Genomic DNA, 18751 nt, shown 5'->3' with positions numbered 1-18751 from the left:
TTAAATAATGGTTCACTTCCTGCTCTGTACATGCTGGTAACTAGGATATCAAGTCTGTGCAGGAGTGGCATGATCAGCAATTCATTAATGCTACATTTTGTGCCTATTTTAATGATTTGTCATGGTTGATTTAGAAATGATTTGGAGATGCTGGTGTTGGACTGGAGTGTACAAAGTTAAAAATCACACAACACCAGGTTATAGTCCAACAGGTTTGTTTGGAAGCACTAGCTTTCGGAGCGCCGCTCCTTCATCAGGTGATTGTGGAGCAGCGTTCCAAAAGCTAGTGCTTCCAAATAAATCTGTTGGACTATAACCTAGTATTGTGTGAGTTTTAACTTTGATTTAGAAAGGCATGGTTTTCTCTGACACAACATTTTTTTGTGATGGGTTCTAGAGACAAGTGGACCGTCTTCTGGAGAAACGATCAGACTGTCAGATATAAGTAAAAAATCCAATAGCACTGTTTTTTCCTGGACAGTATTTACCCTCCGACAACATCAGTTTGAAAAAAAAACAGGTAATCTGGTCACTACCACACTGTTGACTGTGAGATCTTGCTGTGCACAGATTGGCTGCTGTATTCTTCCATTAAGAGAGTGACGTCAGTTCGAAAGTTCTTAATTAACCGTAAGGTGCTTTGGGATGTCTTGAGGTTGTGAAAAGTGCTATATGAATGCAAGTGTCAAGGGTTATAATAGGTAAAGTTAGGTTGAGGACAAAGTATCCTTTCCATGTGGGCCCTAAAAGAAATTAGGCAGGATTACTTTAACACATTAGTGGAAAATCTGAGAAACTCTGAGATCAGTGATACAAACTGGGTCAGTGTAAAGGAACAAGTGGAATAGGGTTCTGTTGTTTTGACATTTCTGCATTGAGTATAATGAATGGTTGTTTTTTTCCTTCCCTTTGAACATTAGTCGGTTATAAACCAGAGTTGTATTCAGGGATTTGGATTCCAACCTCATTTGTTGGAATGAAGGTCAAGCCATTGACGACCACTGACTCAACCCCAAAATTTAACAGTTAAGTGATCCATCAGAGTGAAGGGTGCTGCAGGTTGGTATTGGACAAAAGAACAACTTTGCAAGTACTCAGTACCAACATTAATCATTTGCAGTACAGGAGTAGCACAGTCAGGTGCAGAATAAGACTCCCTCTACTTTGCCTTTCTACTGCCTTTGAAGGGGATGTATAATTGGAACTCTATTTTCCATCATTGCTAAATTGCAACATACAGTAACAGAAGGAATATCAATTTTCTGGCTTAGAGCTTCAGTTATGATCCTGCCTAACATGATATTTACGAAGCGAGCAATCAGATTTAATTGTTACATTTCTATTGTCCTTCATTAAACTCTTTTTTGAGCTTTGCTCCACTAAAACATTTGGATTTTCATTGTGAATCTGAAGTCAATGTCCTGGTGGTGTCCATACAGACTGGGTTCGAAATAATATATATGTATGATGATGTTTCTTACACCAAGCACAGCAAATATACATCTTTTGAAAAATATTCTTTTAAAAAAAAATTATAAATAGAGGATATGTGCTGGCCACTTGCGACACATGATGAATGTATTCACATGCGAGGCTGGCCGTGAAATTCACAAACGATGCTTCTGTGGGTGAATTATGGTTGTGGTACGTGTGAAGATATTTATCATTTCACATAGCAGGCAAAAAAATACTCTATTTATTTGACTCACTACATGGCTTTCATTTTCTTTGCATTGCTTTTCTTTATCTTTATCTTCTTGCATGTTGTATTGCTAATTACATACCTTTTTGTTTAGTACAGTTTGGATAAATAACATTACTTTATTAATGAAAAGAACTTGCATTTCTACAACGAATTTATGGCCACAACCAATTAATTTGTTTTGAAGTGCAGTCACTGCATTTCGAAAAAGGGACCAATTTTGAACACATTAAACTCCCAAAAGCAAAGAAAATACAGTTAATAGGATAACCTGCATTTTCATACAATAGGTTTTAAACATGTCCATGTCATTTCTGAGTCTTAGTAGGCATCTTTTTAAAAGTTTACTCTTGTTTACTGTCCATCTTGTTAAATTGTACGTAACTATTTAGTGTATGCATTCATTAACTAGATTGTGTTAGAATTTATTTTGCATTTATTTCTGTCTTGTGTATGATAATTCAAGAGATGTATTTTATATATGACAAGAACATAAAATGTTGCAAACACATGATGAAGCAGTCAGTATCTTTGGCAGCCATGCCTTCATCTGCTTAGATCCAAAGATCTAAAATATCAGTCCTTAACCTGCCACTCTGAAAAAGCTTTGATCATCTGTCTTAATATTTCTCCAACTGGCTTGGCATCAAATTTTGTTTGGATATATTCCTGTGAAGAAACTTGCATGTTTTACTGTGATTAAAGGTACTATATAAATGCAAGTGGTTGTTGTCAAATAACATTGATCCAAAAAGCCCAGGTCCACTCATCTATCAAACATTCACTATTTTCTGCCGCATCTCTCTCACATTTTCTGCACTAAAACCATTACCACTCACTCAGCTTTAAGCACAGCTCATCTTTGATAACATTTACATATGTTCTCAATTTCCTTTGAGTCATGTCCATTGAATAAATGTACTTTTCTAAATTTTCTTTTATTTTCTTCCATTTAAACTAAACTTGCCTGAATTAAAAATGACCAAGTTCTTGGCGAAGTCTATTTTTCAAAGGCACTGTGTCTCACTGCTAAATCAGTAGGAAAATGCAATAAATCAACGATTCAGTATGGAGAGCATGTTCTACCCTACCTCTGTCAGAGGCAGAATCATCGACCATGGTGTGAAAGTGATCTTCAAGTAACATAATAGCGATTTGGCAGCCTACTTTACACCAGGCTTGATTATCATATCCCTTGATTTCAAGCATGATGTAAAAGGATCAACCAATTTATTATCTCTTGATCTCTTTTCCTTTCTTCATTCATGGACAGTGCTGGTAAGTTCAGCATTGACTGCCCATCCCTAACTCCCCTTGAGAAAAGTGGTGGTCAGTTGCCTTCTTGAACAGCTGAAGTTTTGTGGTGCAGGTTTACCAAGAGTTCGGTCAAGGGGTCAGGGTGTTGGTTGAAGGGGAGGGTATTGGTGATATACTTGAGTCAGGATAATGTGTGACTTGGAGGGAAGCTAGCAGGTGGTGGTTATTCTCAAGCACCTGCTAGCCTTGTCCTTCAAATGGGTGGGCAGTCCCAAACAGGAAGTGATGCTGAAGAAGTCGTTGGAGAGTTACTATCAATGCATCTTGTAAATGGTACACACTACAACCCCAATGCAATGGCAGTGGGGAGACTGAAGATTTAAAATTTGTGCCTTCGTTGAAGGTCAATTTGTTCTACTGCATGTGTAATTGTGACAGCTCTTGTGAAACTAAGTGCACCAGCTCATTTGCACTGTCAGGGTTATGTTAGCAAATAGCCGCTGACACCATAGTTTCCTTTGCATCAAATGTGGGTGTCTTGCATGCACACTTTGACAGGTGCAGTCAAGCTACAGGTTACCGTGGAACTTGTAAGGTTATTGTGGGTTGCAACTTGCTGTTCCCAGGCATGCATGCTGGAGACAGCAAAGTTAACCTGCCTGGGACTGATGTGGATATCAGACGTGACTATTCTCAGTGAACTGAAATTGCCTTGCAAGCACTTCAAGATAGAAGATGTTAGGTTTAAGTTCCCCTGCAGATACTCGAGTACATTTATGAAAATCTAAGCCAATACAAGAGTACAGTACTGAAGGATGGCAGCAGGTTTGAAGGCTTCATGTTTCAAGTGAAGTGTTAACTTCGGGCCTCATCAGCCCTTCAGGTTGTATTAAACCATCCCATGCCACTATTTGAAGAAGAGCCATACAATTCCCTCTAGTGTCTAGGCTAACATCTATTTAAAAAAAAGAGATAGATTGTCTGAACTGCTACCAGGTTGCTATTTGTGGAATCTTGCTGTCTATAAATCAGCTGCCATATTTCCTACAAATGTCATTGGATTTCAGAAGTACTTCACTAGCTGTTTGGGAACACCTTGGGATCCCCAAAGGTGGATTAAAGATGCTGTATAAATTAACATTCTTTCTTCCTATCTTCTAATTTTGCTGTGGAATTGTGTCCCATTTCTGGCCAGAGGTAGATTGGGGGTTTTGCAAAGAGAAAATCCTATGTTCTTGCACCAACAGTGTGCAGACTCATTTTCTTTTTACCTGATGCTTGTATTCTGAAAGTGAAATTAAGGATATTGTTACAAAGCAATTGTGTAGTTAAAATTGCCCACCAATTAACATTTCAGGAAGCAATGAAATAATCCCCAGCTACCTGGAAGAGTACAGCTCCAAAAACACTTTCGAAGCTCAATACCATCCAATAGCCCACTTTATTGACACCCCAATCATGACCTTCCACATTCAGTCCCTTCCTCACTGACACACAGTAGCAGCAGTGTATACCATCTACAACATGCAGTGCAGCAGAACCATCATGGCTCATCCAACAGCACCTTGCAAATGCATAATCTCTATTCACTGGGAAATTTAGGACAGGAGATGCCTGGGGACACCACACCTGCAAGTTCCCCTCCAAGTAACACACTGTCCTGATATGAAAATACATTTCTGTTCCTTCACTATAGGGTTAAAAGTTTGGAACTTGTTCTGTGGGTGCCTCTACTCATCAAGGACTGCAGCAGGTCAAGAAGGTCGTCCATGGCTACCTCCTTATAAGGCATTTAGGGCGGGATAATGTCCAGCTCGTCAAGCCTACATTGAGTGAATTAATAAAAAAAGTGAGTTTACTGTGCCTACTCTCTCGAAGCTTCCAGGTAGCCCCGATCCCCACAGCCATTCTTTAACAAACGCAAGTGTCATTTTCATTTGCATTAGGGGTTGGTTAGCTTCATCGACCAAACAGCATTGGTTTACAAAGCAGACTTATGCCAATAGTATCGGTTCAATTCCTGTGTGAGCTGAAGTTACCATGAAGGGTTCTCCTTGTGAAACTCTCGCCTCACCTGCGGCAGGGTGACCCTCAGGTTAAACCGCCAGCAGCTGCCTTTCTCTCTCTCTCTCTCTCTCCCACATGAGAGAGTGGGACTCTGGTCATTTTACCTTTGGTCTAGATAAGCTATTCAACTGTGGAAGATCTCATTTGGTTATTAATTGTAAGGCGATAGGACTTCCCAGAAGTCGTGAGCTCCGTTTGAAAAGCCAGGGATGGAAGCTGGTGTTTTATGACTCAGAATTCATCCAACAGTCAAGACAAGGAATTGGTGTCAGTTGGATATGGGGCGGGGGAGGGAGGAGCGTGGGGTTCAAGAATATCTTAGGGCCTGCTCCAGATCTGAATAAGCGGAAAACCCTCTATTGCCCTCAAACCAAGAGTAACTGAGGACATTTCCTGCCCAGGTTTTAGCTTTATGTTTGGAGACCCATCGTGGGAATGTGGGGAGGAGGGGTTGCCTCTCACATCTTTAGTTAATTCCACCGTCTGTGAATTTAAACATCCCACCTACACTGAAGACCAGCAGAACGACATGTCTCAGCTAATTAGAAAAAAAAGATTCGTCGAAGTAAATGCTGAGAAATGTTCCCTCTGCAACGAGCAAACGATCTCTGAGGGGACAGAGACGCTGAATGCTTCGCTACTTCCGCACACACTGCAAAAAATCTTAACGACTTTAGAGAGCTTTTGAACATTGTAATGTGTCCTCAGTGCAAACAGTGGTAAATAAATTCCAAGTTATGACTGTTGTGGAGAGATATGCAGAAATATAGCTACACCAGGGACGGACACTAGACAAGATAATGAAGAACAGAAGGATAAAGAATGCTTTGCCATCTCCCTGTCCAGAGATTGAGAATCTCATAACTAATGTCTAACGCCTTCCAGAATTGGAGGCCTTTTAATTTGGATTGTAACTGAATACAATATAGTTGCACTGATTTTTTTTTGCTTCAAGTCTCTATTAATTGCATGCTTTCTTACCAATAAAATGAACCACGCTAGCAGGAGATTTTAATATCATCTTAAATGTGCTAATGTCTCCTCTCCTGGTCTTGTAATTTGAAAGTGTTGTCATTAATATTTACAGGATTTTTGTTACTTTCCCTACAGGTTTCTTGAATTTTGATTTTAATAAGAATGACAACAGATGGCAACAACATTCAATGAGCTGGTTTGGGAGGGTATGCAGCCTGACATTAAGATTCACATCAGTAGTGAGACCGTCATTGACAAGAACTGCCTTAGCTTCCAGTCTCTGCAATAACTGAACTCATTTGCTATAGTGTGATTGTTAGGATTTTCAATCTTTCATCTTCGTGTTACCCAGACTGTCCATTTAACTACAGATATTAACAAATAATGCCAATATTGGAGGTGATCCTTCCAAATACAGTACAACCTTGATTATCTGAGCATCAATTATCCAAACAAGATCTCAAGGCCCTGTAAAAACGGCATCAGGCAACTCAGCATTCAGTTATCAATTAAATGGCATTATGGAGTGTATTGCCGGATAACTGAGGCAGGTTCAGATAACCGGCAGTCATAATTTACCACTGGTTTACGATCAAATCAGTTACCCGAATAATCAGTTATCAGTTCAAAATACTCCCTGCCCATCTCAATCGGAAAACTGAGGCTGTACGAGAAACTATTGTTCTGTGGAGATTGTTGTGGCGAGACTGCTATCCAAACCTAGATCAATTGGAAACACTTTATGTACATCTTGTGTGCACATGTAACACATCAAGAAGTTGAAATAAGAATTTAACTTTTTAGACACATTCCAGTTGTGCAACAATTTGGTTTGACTGTAAGGTTATTTGTAGTTCTCATTTAAAAACAACAAAACTAATCGGTGCCATCAAAAGCTATAAAAACTGGAATGTATTTTGTGTTGGGCTTTGATGAGCTACGTTGGCTTTGCACTGGTCCTCACTCTGTTATGTTAACCCAATCGCACATGTTCTGTACAGGAAAAAGGATTGGAGAATGAGAGTCTGTGTATACATTTCAGTGATTTTCTGCATTTCCATACCCTAATGTGTCCCCTTTCCTTCTCTCTCTCTTTTGAAGGTGCTGACTCATGCAGAGGCACACAAGCTGACAGTCACTTGCTGACTCAGTCCAGATGAGGAGCACGTTGGAAACTAATGGAGGACAGCACAGGAGGGGTACAGGCACTGGGTGTGATGCATGCTTCATTCATACCTGCCTTCTTCTGGCCAAGTTCATGAAGGATAAACAAAATCAGGTACAAGAGGATAGTGACTGAAGAATGAAAAGTTCTTGCCAGCCAGTTTACAAATGGTTACAATCCTATTAGGTAGGAATTCCTTTCTCCTGTTGAAACTTATCTGATTTTATAAAGTGCACACAAGATGGAGGAAACTAAAATATGATCGACAAATCTGAATGAAATTTTTAAGGATTTGGATATGCCCTCTGAGATATCTGAGTCCTCCAATTTTAGTGTTTTGCACTTCCCTGATTTTAATTGCTGTGTCCATTGGTGAGTGTGCCTTCAGCTGCCTAAACCCTTAGCTTTGGGATTTTGCTGGGCCGGCACGGTGGCTCAGTGGTTAGCACTGCTGCCTCACAGCACCAGGGACCCAGGTTTGATTCCAGCCTTGAGCGACTGTCTGTGTGGAGTTTACACATTCTCCCCGTGTATGCCTGGGTTTCCTCCGGGTGCTCTGGTTTCCTCCCACAGTCCAAAGATGTGCAAGTCAGGTGAATTGGCCATGCTAAATTGCCCATAGATTAAGTGCATAGTCAGAGGGAAATGGGTCTGGGTGGGTTACTCTTCGGAGGGTTGGTGTGGACTGGTTGGGCTGAAGGGCCTGTTTCCATACTGTATGTAATCTACTTACTCCGTTTTGAGACAATCCTTAAAATCATTTATTTTTGCAAGCTTTGATCAAATATGCATTTGTTTATACAAACCTTTCCTTAATATGAATCAGTGTCAAATTTTGATTGTTAACACTCCCAGGCACTTTACCTGAATGCTCGTAGCATTCATAACAAAGCCGATGAACTAATGGCACAGATAATAGTGAATGATTATGATGTAGTAGGCATCACAGAGATTTTGTTACAGGGGGGTCAGGACTGGCAGTTAAACCTCCATGGTTTTTCAACTTATCGAAAAGACAGAGAGGTGGGCAGAGGGGGTGGGGTTGCCTTGTTAGTTAAGAACAAAATTAAATCTATGGTATTGAATGACATAGCGTCGGATGATGTGGAGTCTGTGTGGGTGGAATTGAGGAACCACAAAGGCAAAAAAAACATAATTGGAGTTGTGTATAGACCTCCTAACAGTGGTCAGGACCAGGGACGCAACATGTACCGGGAAATAGAGAAGGCATGTCAGAAAGGCAAGGTTACATTGATCATGGGAGACTTCAATATGCAGGTGGACTGGGTAAATAATGTTGCTAGTGGATCTAAAGAAAGGGAATTCATGAAATGCTTACAGGATGGCTTTTTGGAACAGCTTGTCATGGAGCCCACAAGAGAGCAGGCTATTCTGGACCTAGTGCTTTGCAATGAACCAGACTCTATAAAAGATCTTAAAGTAAGGGAACCCTTAGGAAGTAGCGACCATAATATGGTAGAGTTCAGTCTGGAGTTTGAAAGGGAGAAGGCAAAATCGGATGTAATGGTGTTACAGTTGAATAAAGGTAATTATGAGGGCATGAGAGAGGAACTGACTAAAATAGACTGGAAGCAGAGGCTAACCGGGAAGACAGTAGAACAAAAATGGCAGGAGTTTGTAGGTATAATTGAGGACACTGTACAGAGGTTCATTCCCAAGAAAAGAAAGACAACCTTGGCTGGCAAAGGAAGTCAGGAAATGTATTAAAGAAAAAGAGAGATCCTATAAAGTGGCTAAGAACAGTGGGAAATCAGAAGATTGGGAAGGATACAAAAGCAAACAGAGGATAACAAAGAGTGTAATAAGAAATGAGAGGATCAAATATGAAGGTAGGCTAGCCAGTAATATTAGAAATAATAGTAAAAGTTTCTTTCAGTACATAAGAAACAAACGACAGGCAAAAGTAGACATTGGGCCACTTCAAACTGATGCAGGAAGCCTAGTGATGGGAGATAAGGAAATAGCAGGAGAACTTAACAAGTACTTTGCGTCAGTTTTCACAGTGGAAGACATGAGTAATATCGCAAAAATTAAAGGGTGTCACGGGGCTGAGTTGAGTATGGTTGCCATTACGAAAGAGATAGCGCTAGAAAAGTTAAAAAGTCTTAAAATTGATAAATCTCCTGGCCCCGAGGGGATACATCCTAGAGTTCTGAGAGAGGTGGCTGAGGAAATAGCAGAGGCATTGGTTGAGATCTTTCAAGAGTCACTGGAGTCAGGAAAGGTCCCGGATGATTGGAAGATGGCTGTTGTAACCCCCTTGTTCAAGAAAGGATCAAGGCAAAAGATGGAAAATTATAGGCCAATCAGCTTAACCTCTGTTGTTGGTAAAATTCTAGAATCCATCATTAAGGATGAGGTTTCTAAATTCTTGGAAGAGCAGAGTCTGATTAGAACAAGTCAACATGGATTTAGTAAAGGGAGGTCATGCCTGACAAACCTGTTGGAATTTTTTTGAAGAGGTAACAAGTAGGTTAGACCAGGGAAACCCAGTGGATGTGGTCTATCTAGACTTTCAAAAGGCCTTTGATAAGGTGCCACACGGGAGGCTGCTGAGCAAGGTGAGGGCCCATGGTGTTCGAGGTGAGCTGCTGGGATGGATTGAGGATTGGCTGTCTAACAGAAGGCAGAGAGTTGGGATAAAAGGTTCTTTTTCAGAATGGCAGCCGGTGACGAGCGGTGTCCCGCAGGGTTCGGTGCTGGGGCCACAGCTGTTCGCATTATATATTAATGATTTGGATGAGGGAACCGGGGGCATTCTAGCGAAGTTTGCCGATGATACGAAGTTAGGTGGACAGGCAGGTAGTACTGAGGAAGTGGGGAGGCTACAGAAGGATCTAGACAGGTTGGGAGAGTGGTCCAGGAAATGGCTGATGGAATTTAACGTGAGCAAGTGCGAGGTCTTGCACTTTGGCAAAAAGAATAAAAGCATAGACTACTTTCTAAATGGTGAGAAAATTAATAAAGCCAAAGTACAAAGGGATCTGGGAGTGCTAGTCGAGTATTCTCTAAAGGTAAACATGCAGGTTGAGTCCGTGATTAAGAAAGCGAATGCAATGTTGTCTCTTATCTCAAGAGGGTTGGAAGATAAAAGCAGAGATGTACTACTAAGACTTTATAAAGCTCTGGTTAGGCCCCATTTGGAGTACTGTGTCCAGTTTTGGTCCCCACACCTCAGGAAGGACATACTGGCACTGGAACGTGTCCAGCGGAGATTCACACGGATGATCCCTGGAATGACAGGTCTAACATATGAGGAACGGCTGAGGATACTGGGATTGTATTCGTTGGAGTTTAGAAGATTAAGGGGAGACTTAATAGAGACGTACAAAATAATACATGGCTTGGAAAAGGTGGATGCTAGGAAATTGTTTCCGTTAGACGAGAAGACTAGGACCCGTGGACACAGCCTTAGAATTAGAGGGGGTCATTTCAGAACAGAAATGCGGAGACATTTCTTCAGCCAGAGAGTGGTGGGCCTGTGGAATTCATTGCCACGGAGTGCAGTGGAAGCCGGGACGCTAAATGTCTTCAAGGCCGAGATTGATAGATTCTTGTTGTCTAGAGGAATTAAGGGCTACGGGGAGAACGCTGGTAAGTGGAGCTGAAATGCGCATCAGCCATGATTGAATGGCGGAGTGGACTCGATGGGCCGAATGGCCTTACTTCCACTCCTATGTCTTATGGTCTTAAAATATCTTGAACGGTGTAATGCAAAGCCCAAAGGGCTTATGATGCTAAGGCCCCAGGCTAATATTCTGGAGGTATAGGTTAAAAGTCCACTGCAGCATTTGATTAAAATTTGAGCTCAAGGCAAAAAATATGGAATTAAAAGCAAATCTAAATTATGACTAATGTAATTAAAAAGAGCAAGTGGTTCACTGATGTCCTACGGAGAATAAAACCTGCCGTTCTTACCTGGTCTGGCCTACCTGTGACTCCAGGATGACAGCAATGTGATCGACTCTCATCACTGAAATGTCATAGAGAGCTGATTTGGTTCAAGGAACTAGGAAATGGGCAACAAAAGCTGGCCCTGCCAGTGGCAGTCACAGTATATAGGAGAAAAAAAGCTCTTTCCTTAATGGTGTGAATTCAAGCTGTTGTTCAAACAAAAGGGGTTTGAAGTATTTGGGTAAGAAATCTTTTTTTGATGAATTGAATGACTTAGTTTTTGTTAGCTGGTTAATTACAATTGTAGCTGCTCTAGTTGGCACACAGAATGTAAAGATTAAAGCAGTAAACGTAGGTGACCTGGGGAAATTATAAATCTTGCAGAGTACTTTGGAAACATCAGTAATACCAGAAGACTTGAAAACAGCTAATGCAATTCCAATCCTCCAGAAAGTACAGAGGCATGACCCTGGGTATTATTGGCTAGTTATCTTGACATCAATAGAGAGAAAGAAATACAGTGGTCTATTATAATGGATTCAATTCAGGAACATTTATCAAGATCAAAAGTAATAAACAAAAGCCAACATTGGTTCATGAAAAGGAAGTCGAGCCTAACACATTTATTGGAAATATTTCAGGGTGTAATGAAGTTAGTGGATAAGGTATATTTGATATCTTTCCTTCCACAACCTTTTGACAAGGTCTCACACAAAAGCCTTGCAGCTAAAGCAAGGGCTCAAGGGATTAGAGAGACGCTGCAGGAAGGATTGAAAATGCTTCTTACTGTAGAGAAGCAAAGATGGTTGTAAATGATAATTATCTGACTTGGTTAGGAGGCCAATAATGGTCAGTTCTAGCCCTGTGGTAATCACAGCACTTATGACATTGATAAGGGGATTGCATGTAGCTAAATCTGCTGATATAATAACACCTTGTCACATCAAACCTTTCAATCTTAATACTCTGAGTGGGCGTCAGTATTTGCTCGGTGGTAGCACTTTCACCTTTGAGTCAGATGATTTTGGGTTAAAGTCTCAACTGCAGAGGTATGAGCAGTTAAGCTTAGCTGATTCTTCAGTACACTGCTAAGGGACTGCTGCTGTTTTTCAGATGAGATATTAAACTGAAGCTTTGTCTGCCCTTTCAGATAGATGTCAAAGATCAGATGCCAATGATTTGAAAGAAATGAGGGGATATCTCCTGTTGTTATGGATAATAACATATCTAAAACAACATTGCCAAAAAAAATCATTTGGACCGCTATCTCATTGCAGTTTGTGTTACCGGTCTATGTACAAATTGGTATGTTGCAAGGGAAGGGCATTAAACCTGGCTTTGCTTACATACTCAGTGCAAATCACAAGTCATAATACACTTTGTATACGAGAAAAAATCAAATTCAACATTGCAAACTGTATTGTCTTCCTGATCTTCATCCTGGTATAAAGGAAGTTGGTGAGTGCAGGCAATAGTTGCGCTGATACTCCTTCCTGCCTGACCCAGGGAAATATTAACAGCAGATTGAAATAGATTATGTGCTTATATTACTGGTCATGGGAGATGCAAAATCCAGGAGTGGCAAGAAATCAGGAGGGAAAAAAAAATATTTGCTGCCCTAACAACATTGACGAAAAAAACACATTGAATAAGATTTCGGATGACATTAGCAAGATGTTAGTTTTCACAAATGCTTCCTTAAAGTCAATCAACATAAACCTTTAGGAAGATGCAAACATTAAATTAGAGCAGAATTGGACCACTAGCCCCTTCAAGTTTGTTCTGCTGTTCCATAAAATTAAAATTAAACTGATTACTACACACCACCTACTGCAATAACCTTTTCACCCCATTGTACATCAAGAATCTATCTAAATATTAAAAGACTCTGCTTCTACTGTTTCAAGGAAACTAGTTTCAAAGGCTCATGACTCTCTGTGATAAAATATTTATCCATCTCATAGAGTCATAGAGTCATAGAGTCATAGAAATGTATAGGATGGAAACAGACCCTTCGGTCCAACCCGTCCATGCCGACCAGATATCCCAACTCAGTCTAGTCCCACCTGCCGGCACCCGGTCCATATCCATCCAAACCCTTCCTATTCATATACCCATCCAAATGCCTCTTAAATGTTGCAATTGTACCAGCCTCCACCACATCCTCTGGCAGCTCATTCCATACACGTACCACACTCTGGTTGAAAAAGGTAGCCCCTTAGGTCTCCTTTATATCTTTCCCCTCTCACTCTAAACGTATGCCCTCTAGTTCTGGACTCCCTGACCCCAGGGAAAAGACTTTGCCTATTTATCTTATCCATGCCCCTCATAGTTTTGTAAACCTCTATAAGGTCACCCCTCAGCCTCCGACGCTCGAGGGAGAACAGCCCCAGCCTGTTCAGCCTCTCCCTGTAGCTCAGATTCTCCAACCCTGGCAACATCCTTGTAAATCTTTTCTGAACCCTTTCAAGTTTCACAACATCTTTCCGATAGGAAGGAGACCAGAATTGCACGCAATATTCCAACAGTGGCCTAACCAATGTCCTGTACAGCTGCAACATGACTTCCCAACTCTTGTACTCAGTACTTTGACAAATAAAGGAAAGCTTACCAAACACCTTCTTCACTATCCTATCTACCGGTGACTCCACTTTCTAGGAGCTATGAACCTGCACTCCAAGGTCTCTTTGTTCAGCAACACTCCCTAGGACCTTACCATTAAGTGTATAAGTCCTGCTAAGATTTGCTTTCCCAAAATGCAGCACCTCGCATTTTTCTGAATTAAACTCCATCTGCCACTTCTCAGCCCATTGGCCCATCTGGTCCAGATCCTGTTGTAATCTGAGGTAACCCTCTTTGCTGTCCACTACACCTCCAATTTTGGTGTCATCTGCAAACTTACTAACTGTACCTCTTATGCTCGCATCTAAATCATTTATGTAACTTCTTCAAAAAACTCAATCAAGTTTGTGAGACATGATTTCCCATGCACAAAGCCATGTTGACTATCCAGAATCAGTCCTTGCCTTTCCAAATACATGTACATCCTGTCCCTCAGGATTCCCTCCAACAACTTGCCCACCACCGAGGTCAGGCTCACTGGTCTATAGTTCCACCGAGGTCAGGCTCACCGGTCTATAGTTCCTTGGCTTGTCCTTACCGCCCTTCTTAAACAGTGGCACCACGTTTGCCAACCTCCAGTCTTCTGGCACTTCACCTGTGACTATCGATGATATAAATATCTCAGCAAGAGGCCCAGCAATCACTTCTCTAGCTTCCCACAGAGTTCTCGGGTACACCTGATCAGGGCCTGGGGATTTATCCACTTTTAACTGTTTCAAGACATCCAGCACTTCCTCCTCTGTAATCTGGACATTTAGCAAGATGTCACCATTTATTTCCCCACATTTATATCTTCCATATCCTTTTCCACAGTAAATACTGATGCAAAATATTAATTTATATCTCCCCCATTTTCTGTGGCTCCACACAAAGGCGGCCTGGCTGATCTTTGAGGGGCCCTATTCTCTCCCTCGTTACCCTTTTGTCCTTAATATATTTGTAAAAACCCTTTGGATTCTCCTTAATTCTATTTGCCAAAGCTATCTCATGTCCCCGTTTTGCCTTCCTGATTTCCCTCTTAAGTATACTCCTACTTTCTTTGTACTCTTCTAAGGATTCACTCGATCTATCCTGTCTGTACCTGACATATGCTTCCTTCTTTTTCTTAACCAAACCCTCAATTTCTTTAGTCATCCAGCATTCCCTATACCTACCAGCCTTCCCTTTCACTCTGACAGGAATGTACTTTCTCTGGATTCTTGCTATCTCATTTCTGAAGGCTTCCCATTTTCCAGCTGTCCCTTTACCCACGAACATCTGCCTCCAATCAGCTTTTGAAAGTTCTTGCCTAATACCGTCAAAATTGGCCTTTCTCCAATTTAGAACTTCAACTTTTAGATCTGGTCCATCCTTTTCCATCACTATTTTGAAACAAATAGAATTATGGTCGCTGGCCCCCCAAAGTGCTCCCCCACTGATACCTCAGTCACCTGCCCTGCCTTATTTCCCAAGAGTAGGTCAAGTTTTGCACCTTCTCTAGTAGGTACATCCACATACTGAATCAGAAAATTGTCTTGTACACACTTAAGAAATTCCTCTCCATCTAAACCTTTAACACTATGGCAGTCCCAGTCAATGTTTGGAAAGTTAAAATCCCCTACCATAACTACCCTAATATTCTTACAGATAGCTGAGATCTCCTGACAAGTTCGTTTCTTAATTTCACTCTGACTATTCGGGGGTCTATAATGCAATCCCAATAAGGTGATCATCCCTTTCTTATTTCTCAGTTCCACCCAAATAACCTCCCTGGATGTATTTCCGGTAATATCCTCCCTCAGCACACTCTCTGTTTTAAGTGAGTGACCCCCCCCCCCCCCCCACCCATTTCTTTTAGATTTAGATTTAGATTTTATTGTCATGTGTACTCAGTTACAAATGTGCAGGAGTACAGTGAAAAGTGTATAATGTTGCCACACAAGGCACCTTCTTAGGTCCAAGTGCATAGGTACAGAATCATAAGAACAAGGTAGAAAGAAAGAACAAAGTTAGAAGTTAAACATCACTCTAGATCTTAATATTAGTTAGAAAAAAAAGCTAAAAGTCAAACATTACAAGTCACTCATTTTTAAATCGTGACCCCCTAGTTCGAGATTCTCTCTCAAGAGGGAAATATCCTTTCCACGTATGTCTGTCAAGAAATCTCAGGATCTTTTATATGTTTCAATTAAGTTGTCCCTTACTCTTCTGGACTGCAGCAGATACAAATCTCACCAGCTCAACCTTCTTCAATAGACAATCCAGGTATTAGTTTACCTTCTGTGAACTGGGTCCAACGCATTAAGGTGACTGATATTGAATGCAGTACCCCAGCTGTGGTCTCATCAATGCCCTGTTTCTCAGGAGCATTACATCCTTATTTTTATATTTAATTCCACTCATGATAAATAATAACATTCAATTAGATTTCCTAATTACTTGGTTTGTCTCCATAGCCAGGTTCCTCTGCAGCTCTGAGCTCTGCAATCTCTCATTATTTAGATAATATGCATTTTTATTATTCCTGCCAAAATGGTCAATTTCACAGTTTCCCACATATTAATCCATTTGCCAGATCTCTGCCTCCTCATCTGACTGCTCCATACCCCTGTGCAGCCTCGGTTTGTCCTTGTCACAACGTACTTTCCTGCTTATCTTTTTGTCATCAGCAAATTTAGCGATTATACCTTCAGTTCCTTCATCCAAGTCATTTATTTTTAAAATCTAAAATTGTATTATTATTGTAATTTGTAAAAGGTTGAGGACCCAGCATTGATCCCTATGGCCCACCTCTTATTATGTCTTGTCAACCAAAAAGTGACCTACTTATGTGTACTCTCTGCTTCCTGTTAGCTAGCCAATTTCCTATCTATGCCAATATGCTTCCCCCTACGCGGTAAGTTTATATTTTTTGCAGTAGCCACATCAAATGCCTTCTAAAAATCTAAACATAGGACATGCTCTGGGACCCCTTTATACACAAGACCTGTTGCTGCCTCATGAAGAAAATTTGGTTAAACATTATTTCTCTTTCTCAAAAACATTTTTACTCTGCATGATTACTTTGAGTATTTTAACTGCTCTGTAATAATGTTTTAACAATACCTCCTGACACCTTTCCTATGACAGATCTAAAGCTAACTAACTGCTAGTTTCCTGCATTCAGTCCTCTCGTCTCAGCTTGCAGCTCCAACAACTTGCTGAGCACCACATCCCTGCGTGATTGTAATATTCTCGAGTTCCTTCCTCTCTTTCATGTTCTGATTCATAGCTATTTCTGGGATGTTACTTATATTTTCCACAGCAAAGACTGAATGAACATACCTGGTCAATTTAGCTGACAACTCCTTGCTTTCCTTTGTTAATGCCACAGACTCACTTTTTATGGGACCGTCACTCCTCTTTTTTCAAAATTTGTGAAGGAACTCTTACTAAATGTCTTGCATTTCTCACTTTTTCTTGCACTCCTTTTTTTCTCCTTACTATTCTAGCAGCAATTTTTTTATATGCATTCTGGAGTATAATTCTGAGGTTGGCCTTTTGGTTGGCCTTCAAGGTAACATTCCTCATGTTTTAATATCGACAATGAGTGCCAGTCTGCAATGTCACCACCAGGGTATAGTGGCTATTCCCACTTTCTGGCCCTCTCTCTTCGCTGAAACGTGGTCATACACACTTCCTAGTTTAAGTCAATAGATAATAACCAAGAATAGAGTGCCATGGTTGATTGTCACCTCCCTATCCCAGAGCTATTGAAATTTACTGGAACAATCTTACCTGCTGAAGGTGACAACCTTAATTTTGCAAGCTGTTGCCCCGATCCTATAATTAATATGCTTCCAAAAAGCAGAAGTAATTCATTGGCTTGGAAACAAATTTGGGGACTCCAGTGATATATTGGAAATATAAGTTCCATAATGGCACAATGGAAATATAAGTTCTTTCTTTCTCTCTGACAATTCTCAAACAGGAACTCTGGGTATATGCCAGTTTCAGAGCAACATACTAAAATGCTTGACCCATCAGAACTGTTCATCACCATATGGACTGCAGGGGTTTCAGAAGGTGACATGGCTTCTCGAGAGCAGTGAGGAATGGATAATAAATGGTGTCCTTGCTTGTGATTCTCTCATCGCAAGCATTAATTAAAACATGTAAATAATAAATGCATGTTTACTGGAGCAAGCGAGAGACTGAGCATTTTATGATGAGTAGCTTAACTCCTGACTCCCTGTATCCTCTCTACGATCTACAAGATACAAGTCAGGAGGGTGATGGAATGCTCTCCTCTTACCTGGATGGGTACATTTACAATGACATTCAAGAAATTAAACACCATTCAGGGAAGCAGCTAATCTTAACTGGCAGTCCATTCACCAGCTTTAAAATCTACTCCCCATAATTATCAGAGGACTATGGTTATAGTGTGTTGAGGTTTCTGAAGCACCCAACCTAACAGTGTTGTGAAAATACCTTCATCAAATGGAATTCATTGGTACCATTGACACATGACCTACACCTCCAGGGCAACTAATGATGGAAGATGAAGTTTTAAAGAACTCTGTCGGGCTCATTCACAAAAGAAAATAAAAAAGTAATGTCAGAAATGTAGAGGAATTGAGATAGTGAAATCATTCCAATGGGAATGAACACTAAATGACTGAATGAATGGCACATGGTGGAATCGACGTTAACCTGTAAACCTATCAGATTTGACCTTCAAATATGTCAGCCTACTGCTGAATCTTGAAATGATTACTTATATGTGTCCATTTTTGCACAATTCATGCAGATTAGCATTTTAAAACTATCTGTGACAGTTTTTATTGCCCTTGCTCATTTTTGTTTATTAAAAAAGGTATCATTGGCAATGAAAGGAGATGAAATGTGGAGAATTTTGGAATAAAGAGTGGCACGGTGGCTCAGTGGTTAGCACTGCTGCCTCACAGCGAAGTGAGGGGTCCCAGGTTCAATTCCTGCCTCGGGTGACTGTCTGTGTGGAGTTTGCACATTCTCCCCATGTCTGCATGGGCTTTCTCCCATAATCCAAAGATGTGCAGGTCAGGTGA

The 18751-nt window shown here is 40.8% G+C and overlaps 1 protein-coding gene across 4 annotated transcripts in view; it reads right to left on the bottom strand.

Moving 5' to 3' along the window:
• mafa (MAF bZIP transcription factor a) overlaps positions 1–18751 on the bottom strand; it is a 360209-nt gene that overhangs the window by 114542 nt on the left and 226916 nt on the right. The window lies entirely within an intron of this gene.

This window comes from Chiloscyllium plagiosum, unplaced genomic scaffold (genome assembly GCF_037043375.1).
Source record: "Chiloscyllium plagiosum isolate Xiang-an unplaced genomic scaffold, Cpla_swu_hap1 HiC_scaffold_17, whole genome shotgun sequence".
In the NCBI taxonomy this organism is placed as follows: Eukaryota; Metazoa; Chordata; class Chondrichthyes; order Orectolobiformes; family Hemiscylliidae; genus Chiloscyllium; species Chiloscyllium plagiosum.
Note: the sequence above shows the minus strand (reverse complement) of the source record. Positions and strands in the feature narration are given on the sequence as shown.